This window comes from Haliotis rubra, unplaced genomic scaffold (genome assembly GCF_003918875.1).
Source record: "Haliotis rubra isolate DU_JTF1 unplaced genomic scaffold, ASM391887v1 Scf188, whole genome shotgun sequence".
Taxonomy (NCBI): domain Eukaryota; kingdom Metazoa; phylum Mollusca; class Gastropoda; order Lepetellida; family Haliotidae; genus Haliotis; species Haliotis rubra.
In genome coordinates this window covers 1176931-1184129 of record NW_025765869.1, presented here as the reverse complement: position 1 = coordinate 1184129, position 7199 = coordinate 1176931, and positions in this window count along the sequence as shown.

Here is a 7199-nt window from a genome sequence, read left to right as displayed (position 1 = left end):
AGCAATATCCCAGCAATATCTCGGCGGGGACACCAGAAAACGGTTCACACAATATACCCGTTTGGGGGATCGAACTCGCGCCTTCGATGTGATGAGTGAAGGCTTTAACCACAAGGCTACCCTGTCGCTCCTACTGCAGACACCCAGCTAGCAAGGTTCACAAGGCATGTTCCTGTCCTCGTTTGATTATGCCATTAACATTTCAGATGTGTATGTGTTGCCCTTAACGTGGCCTGTCACCGGACTTTCAGTTCTGACAGTAGGAAAACCCTCACTAGCAGATAAAGATATCCTTAGCTGCTTTTAGTGAGTGAGTGAGTGAGTTAACATTTAACTTCACATCAGCAATATTTCAGCCATATCGTGACGAGAACAATTTAATTTATAACAACATTAAAATCAATAAATTTAGAACATAAAAAATCTGTCATCGAAGGACAATAAAATTACTAGAGGATCACAGCTCTTTATTTAAAACTAGCACGCTCTCATATAAAGATATCACTATAAACAACAATACAATATAAAAACGGGCCATAGATCACCAGCAACTGAAGCTGCTTTAAAGATGTCCGCGTGCTTGGTAACTACTCAAACAGCCAGACTCTTGTGGTAAATCCAAATGATTATATTCTTGTAATACAACTTTACGTGGACAATTAGCACTCTGCCATCTTGTGTATCACTTTTCGTTCAAACCATTGAATGCTTCAGGTCTTAAAATGGCATTTAGAAATTAATTATACATATAAGGCAGAAGCTTTATGGATATCAACTTCTATATTATGAGGAACACAACGTTTCGGAGTATACCCTTACGTACCTGATGAGGAGTAAGGGATAATATCAGAAACGTTGAGTAAGGAAATGACATCCACGAAACGTTGTGTTCCTGTTGTGGAGTAAGGGAGCCTAAAAAGTCCATCATAATAAAAGTTGACATCCACAAAAATTCTTCCTCATTGAATACTTGTAATATGTTGTGTGAGCCTTACAAAGTCCATCATATATAAAGGTACATACTACTTTGTTTGGATGAGACATTTTAAAACGTCTCTCTCTAAAACATGAATGGAAGCTACAGGCTCCTCATTGAATACTTGTAATATGTTGTGTGAGCCTTACAAAGTCCATCATATATAAAGGTACATACTACTTTGTTTGGATGAGACATTTTAAAACGTCTCTCTCTAAAACATGAATGGAAGCTACAGGCTGCCGCTAAAACTCGGATCATGTGCCAACGAGTATGGGGTGAGTGAGAGAGTTAATATTTAACGTCACATCGGCAATACTTCAGCCATATGGTGACGAAAACAATTTATACAATAAAAAGTGAAAACATTTGGAGGATTAAAACCTGTCGACGATGGACAGTAAAACTACTAGAGAATCACAGATGTGAATATAAAACTAGCGAGCAAAGTAAAAATATTCCAATTAAAGAAGACATTACAGGTGAGGGAAAATTGGGTTTAACGTCGTGCTTGAGAATATTTCGCTCATATGACGACGTGCATGCGTGTGTATGTGCGGCTGCTTGTACTAGCCCAGTAGCCCAGACTGAAGCTGGTTTTATAGTGCTAGCCCACTGAGATACCATGCCGCAGTGAAGCATGAATACCCCACTCAGACACATTATACTGACTCCGAGCCGACCAGTCCTTGTTGTACCCATTAATGCCGAGCGCCAGGCAGGGACCAACAAGTACCATATTTCAACGTCTTTTGGTATGACGCGGTCGGGGATCGAACCCACGACCTTCCGCTCTCCGGGCGGACGCTCTAACAACTACACCACGGAGGCGGCCCGAAGACATTACAGTATAAAACACGGGCTATAGATCGCCAACAACTGAAGGTATATTGTAGATCGCCATACTAGATAAGATAAATGTATACTGCTCCCTATGGAAGCGCCTACACAACGACGACCATGTCGCCACATGTTGCATATGTGCGCGACTCACTGTGTTTACATTAATATCTAATAAACTTCAAAGGGGACGATGAACAGTTTTGGAATTGATTTACGGGTCTGCCAAGCTGTTGGGTCCGAAAGTGAACTCTGTCAGGTGTAGTTTCCATTTGAATCATTCCGATGAAGGAACACCTGTTTGTATATTGCATATTGCAAAGTGACGTTTAAAACAGCAATCGTTCGATTCGCAGAAGTCTGGGTTTTTCAACTAAATATGTTTATGATTATGACATCGAACCGTCACCCAAAACGAATATTCTTGCAAACTAAGTATATCCTCTTAAGTATATGAAACAGGCTGTTGACGAAAGTATCACAACACACTATCTCATTTTATACTATATTCAAACATATGCTACGTTTTAGCGGAACATCTGTATGGTCACAGATAAGTGTCTTGGCGAAAGGTAAAAAGGAGAGATGTTTGATTCGTTTGTTTATGTTTGCACCGACCTTAAAGATAAAATACAGTATTGCCAGTGTAGTTGAATGTTGAACATTGTGGTACTTGTCTTGCGTTATTTCTCTTACGACAATAGGGCGGTGGGGTAGCCCAGTGGTTAAAGCGTTGGATCGTCACGCCGAAGACCCGGGTTCAAATCCCCACATGGGTACAATGTGTGAAGCCCATTTCTGGTGTCCCCCGCCGTGATGTTGCTGGAATATTGCTAAAAGCGGCGTAAAACCAAACTCAGTCAGTCTTACGACAATAGACGTTCATAACATTGTGCTTTGACTATAGTTGTCATGAATATTAAAAAGCATCTTATAGAATCAGTAATCTTGCATAGCTGGAATGATACTGTAGGGTGTTTACGGAGGCAAGTACATGCCCCGGTGATCTCACTTTACATGCAGACCATAGGTTGTGTGAAGATCTTAGTTTCATACATAATTTTGTTTCGTTGATATATGTCCGGGGTTTGTTTAATGTGGAGGCTCTTCATGACATAATTTATTGTGTACCTTTGCGCACATATAATTATCTGATGCTCCTCTGGTGAGGCATGTCATGACTTATGGCGACTGACAGGACGTCCACAGCTATTTTAAGCGCACCATGGTTATTGATCAGGATAGTAACGTTGAGGTTGATTGTGTTGATAGCGATGTACTGCTGCACGTTACAGTGATGGGTGTAAGGCAACTGGAGTCTGTTTAATGAATTCGCTGTGAATGTGCAACACCTTGTCAATTTATGTCCTTCTAAGCTTATCTTAAACGACATACAGTATCGGATGGGCTATTGTTCCTATTACAACGATAGATCTATTTCGTCGCAATGTATGTGACTTTGACCTTGAGATCCAACATGGTACGACCCTGAACATGTTCATGTTGGAATAGGCACATATGCAACCTGAAAAAAATCATCCAAACAAACCTGAACTTGTCCTTTTTTGAGAAAAACAACAATACAATTATTCATGTTTATGACTTTTCTACGAGTTTGAAAAAGGCATGATAAATTATATGTTCTAATGATGTCTCACTTACCTCCACGTACACTGTCGTCAGGCTCACCATTGTTCTCTATGCCCTTGGTTTGGTACCGCCAGATCTCTCGATACAGATCAGGAATGTGCCAAGGTGCTCCACCAGGTAACGTTAAAGGCTGCGGTATTGGGCAGTCTCCATATTCTTCGGAAAATTAACCCAACTCATCCGCTCTCATGTAGTAATTGGTTGCAGTCGACATAATTGTTTGTCTTTGTATCGGGTCAGTACCTTGTCAAAGTGTTGTTTTAGCATCCATTGCTTGTTACTGATGTACTGTGGTTTGGACAAATAACTGAAACTGTGAACCTGTACTATGTTTTTTCATCATTACATTATTCTTGTTTTATGAAACTCTGGATTTTCGAGTTTTTCGGCGCCTTGGCAATATCATTTCAATAAACAGTGCTAACTCAGTCACCTATTTACATGCATTTCAAAATCTTAGTTATTGCAAACATTTTGATAACCCTGTTACATTATAGCCACGTAATGGTACGGATTACATGTGTATTTTCATATTACATGCCTTTAATTGCTGTAAAATACTATTATCATCAACAATAAACATTTCAGTGTTTGATTGTTTTACTGTAGTTTACTGTACATAGTGTCTGATGCGTGTCATTACACATGGTCGTTTAACCAGTAAAGATCCGGGTTAGAATTGATATTCAGTAGCCCATGCTTGTCGTAAGAGGTGACTAAAGGGGTCGGGTGGTCAGGCTGGTTGAATTGGTTGACACATGTCATGTCATAGTTGACACATGTAGATCGATGCTCATGCTGTGATCACTGGATTGTCTAGTCCAGACTCGATTATTTACAGACCGCCACCATGAAGCAGGAATATTGCTGAGTGCGACGTAAAACTAAACTCACTCACTCACACATGGTCGTTTATATTTCGTAATATAATTTAGTTAAAACGTTTCATTGCACTGCTTTCATTTTGTTTTGTATATGGGATTATTGGTCAATCTAGTGTGTGCAGTACGTTGAGAAGAAGAGCAATCTTCTTGTGCAATGTCTTTGGATAAAGCCAGCTGACCGAAGACCGAAACAACGGGGTTTCTTGTTTGCTGCCTTGGATCAGACACATCTCATATAATTCTTTGGAACAAGTCCGTTTACAGCCTAAGATGTATCCAAGCCAACAAACCTGCCCTTGTCCTTTTCAATAAAACTAATATAAATATATATATCATTGATTGTTCTGTCCTTTTTCACTGAATAGTATTGGCAAATTTCAGGGGGAAAAGAATAAGCGGTCTCCAAGATTAGCTTGCATCCGAGCTACCAAGTTCTCCGACTCCACATTGTCCTTGAGGTTGGTACCTCCCAGTCTCGTGTCGGCCATTGGCAATTTGCTTCAAAGATCACGGCCCATCTCACACTCTGGGTAATGCAGAAGGTTGAAGTTTTGGGGAGTCTTCACATTCCTGGAAAGTTCCTGGTGGGTACCTCTCAACGGGTTATGTCTCGCTGTCTGGGCTGTATGTTAAGGGGATAGGGACCCTGAGCTTAATGACGAGACGAGCTAGTCTATCGATGCCAGGAACAACCGTCCTCCCATTGTTTCATTCATACATTGTAGTCTATGTAAATGATACCACGAGCCCAAACTGACATATAAAACCTGGCAACAATGTCTGAATTTCATCATATTGTATGAAGTGGATTGTACAATTTTACACGACTAAAACTATGTGAATATGGGTTTTGATTAGTGTGTTCTTTTTTAGACTGGTGTCACAAAAGGTAATTTGGAAACACAATTCATGGTGTACAAAACACATTAAGAAATAACAATATACTAATCGGAGGACAATAGTAAAGTACCAACAAAAAATATGTTGGTCTTTGTGCATTGCGAAGAACATGGGCAGCATTCTTGTTATTGTCTACATGTGTACAATGTGTGGAGCCCCTGGTGTCCCCCGTTGTGATATTATGAAATTTTGCCGAAACCATACTCCCTAACTCTTGTATTTACAGCCATACATGGATTTACTGTGCATCTATGTATCATGTAAAAACAACCCAAGGGAGGTAATATAACCGAACAGGTACGTTATCAAATATCATAAAATTAGAGAATTGAACTGATTTGTCAAATGTAATGAATAAATCAATCATGAATATTTTATCACTCAGTTTTATTGTGCAGTGTATTACATAATTTATCTATACCTGTGATTGCAATGTAAATCAAGTTTAGTAGATGTGATGTAGGGTAATATTATTTTATGTATCGACATTTCAAAAGTAATTATGTGTGAAGTTGAGGTGTATATTTTTTTGTAAATTTCAATATATGTGCATCCCCGTGTATGATCTTACGCAGTCAAACGTTTCTGGAAGAAGATAAATTATATCCACTGCAACAACGTTAACGTAAGTATTTGTCATATATCTGTGATAGTCGTCAGTCCAATTCAGTTAATGATTTATCTTTTCGTATTGGGGGGCTGTGGGGTAGCCTAGGGGTTATAGCGTTCGCTCGTCACGCCGAAGACCCGGGTTCGAACCCCCAGGGCACGATGTGTGAAGCTCATTTCTGGTGTCCCCCGCCGTAATCTTGCTGGAATATTACTAAAAGCGGCGTAAAACTAAACTCACTCACTCACTCTTTCGTACTGGGAAATTTGTATTTACTTGATGAATTAAATGAATTCAATCCATATTAAAACGTGTGTGACATGTAAGTTTTCGGAAAATGTATCTTTTCCTAGTGTTAGTTCGTTTGATTGTTGACGAGACGCATGTGTGCCTGTGGACTTATGGGATGGATTTTCGGATTGCTGATTCGGCAATTTGTTCAAGCTCTTATTGTGACATGTGCAGTATCCAGTTTGGACCAAAATATCTATGGCATCATATTATGAGCAATGATCTAACACGTTGATAATTTGGATGACACAATATCAACCTTGTCTCGGAGCCAGACTTCCTTATAATAAATCGACTCTTACGAAATGCTTACATCTATTTTTCCCCGTATGGCACAAATGGCTTCACATTGCAGACTTTGTGAGTATACACTGTAAAAACTAGTAAGTAAAAGAGTTGGGCTTACGACGCGTTGAATCGTATTTGTTTTGACCACGACGTCAAAGCTTAACGTAAGACTGGTTGCAGTTTTTTTACAAATAATTCATGGTGAGATCAACTATATGTTTCAAGCAAGCCAAGAAGAACAAATAGCAAAAACGGGGATAATGGGAATGAGGGGTTGCATATTTAAAGGCGGAACTGTAAATGGTATTTGTTATTATCCATTCATTAAGAAATAACATTGAAATAAGATACATTTCCGCAAGAGTGAGTGAGTTAATATTTAACGTCACATCGGCAATATCTCAGCCATATCGTGACGAAATTTCCGCATGACACGAAGGTACCTGAAAAACGCATCTAGAGAGCCAGATGACTACAATATAAGCATTCATATACATTTCCGCATGAAAATTTCCCACAATCCGATATAAATTTACAGGGATGAATATCTTACAGTTCTAGTGCTTTGTGGTAGGTCCACGTAAAAAAATGATGTGAGACTGGAACACACCGGAGCCTCGTAGGTTTGTAGAAAGTGTCTCTGCGGTGTCTTACAATACTGGGCATTTGCTTGAATGTACTTGTATATAATGGCTTATTACTCCAAACACTGTATTCTATATCGTCTATAACTGCTGCATATTCACGTTAATACATTCAT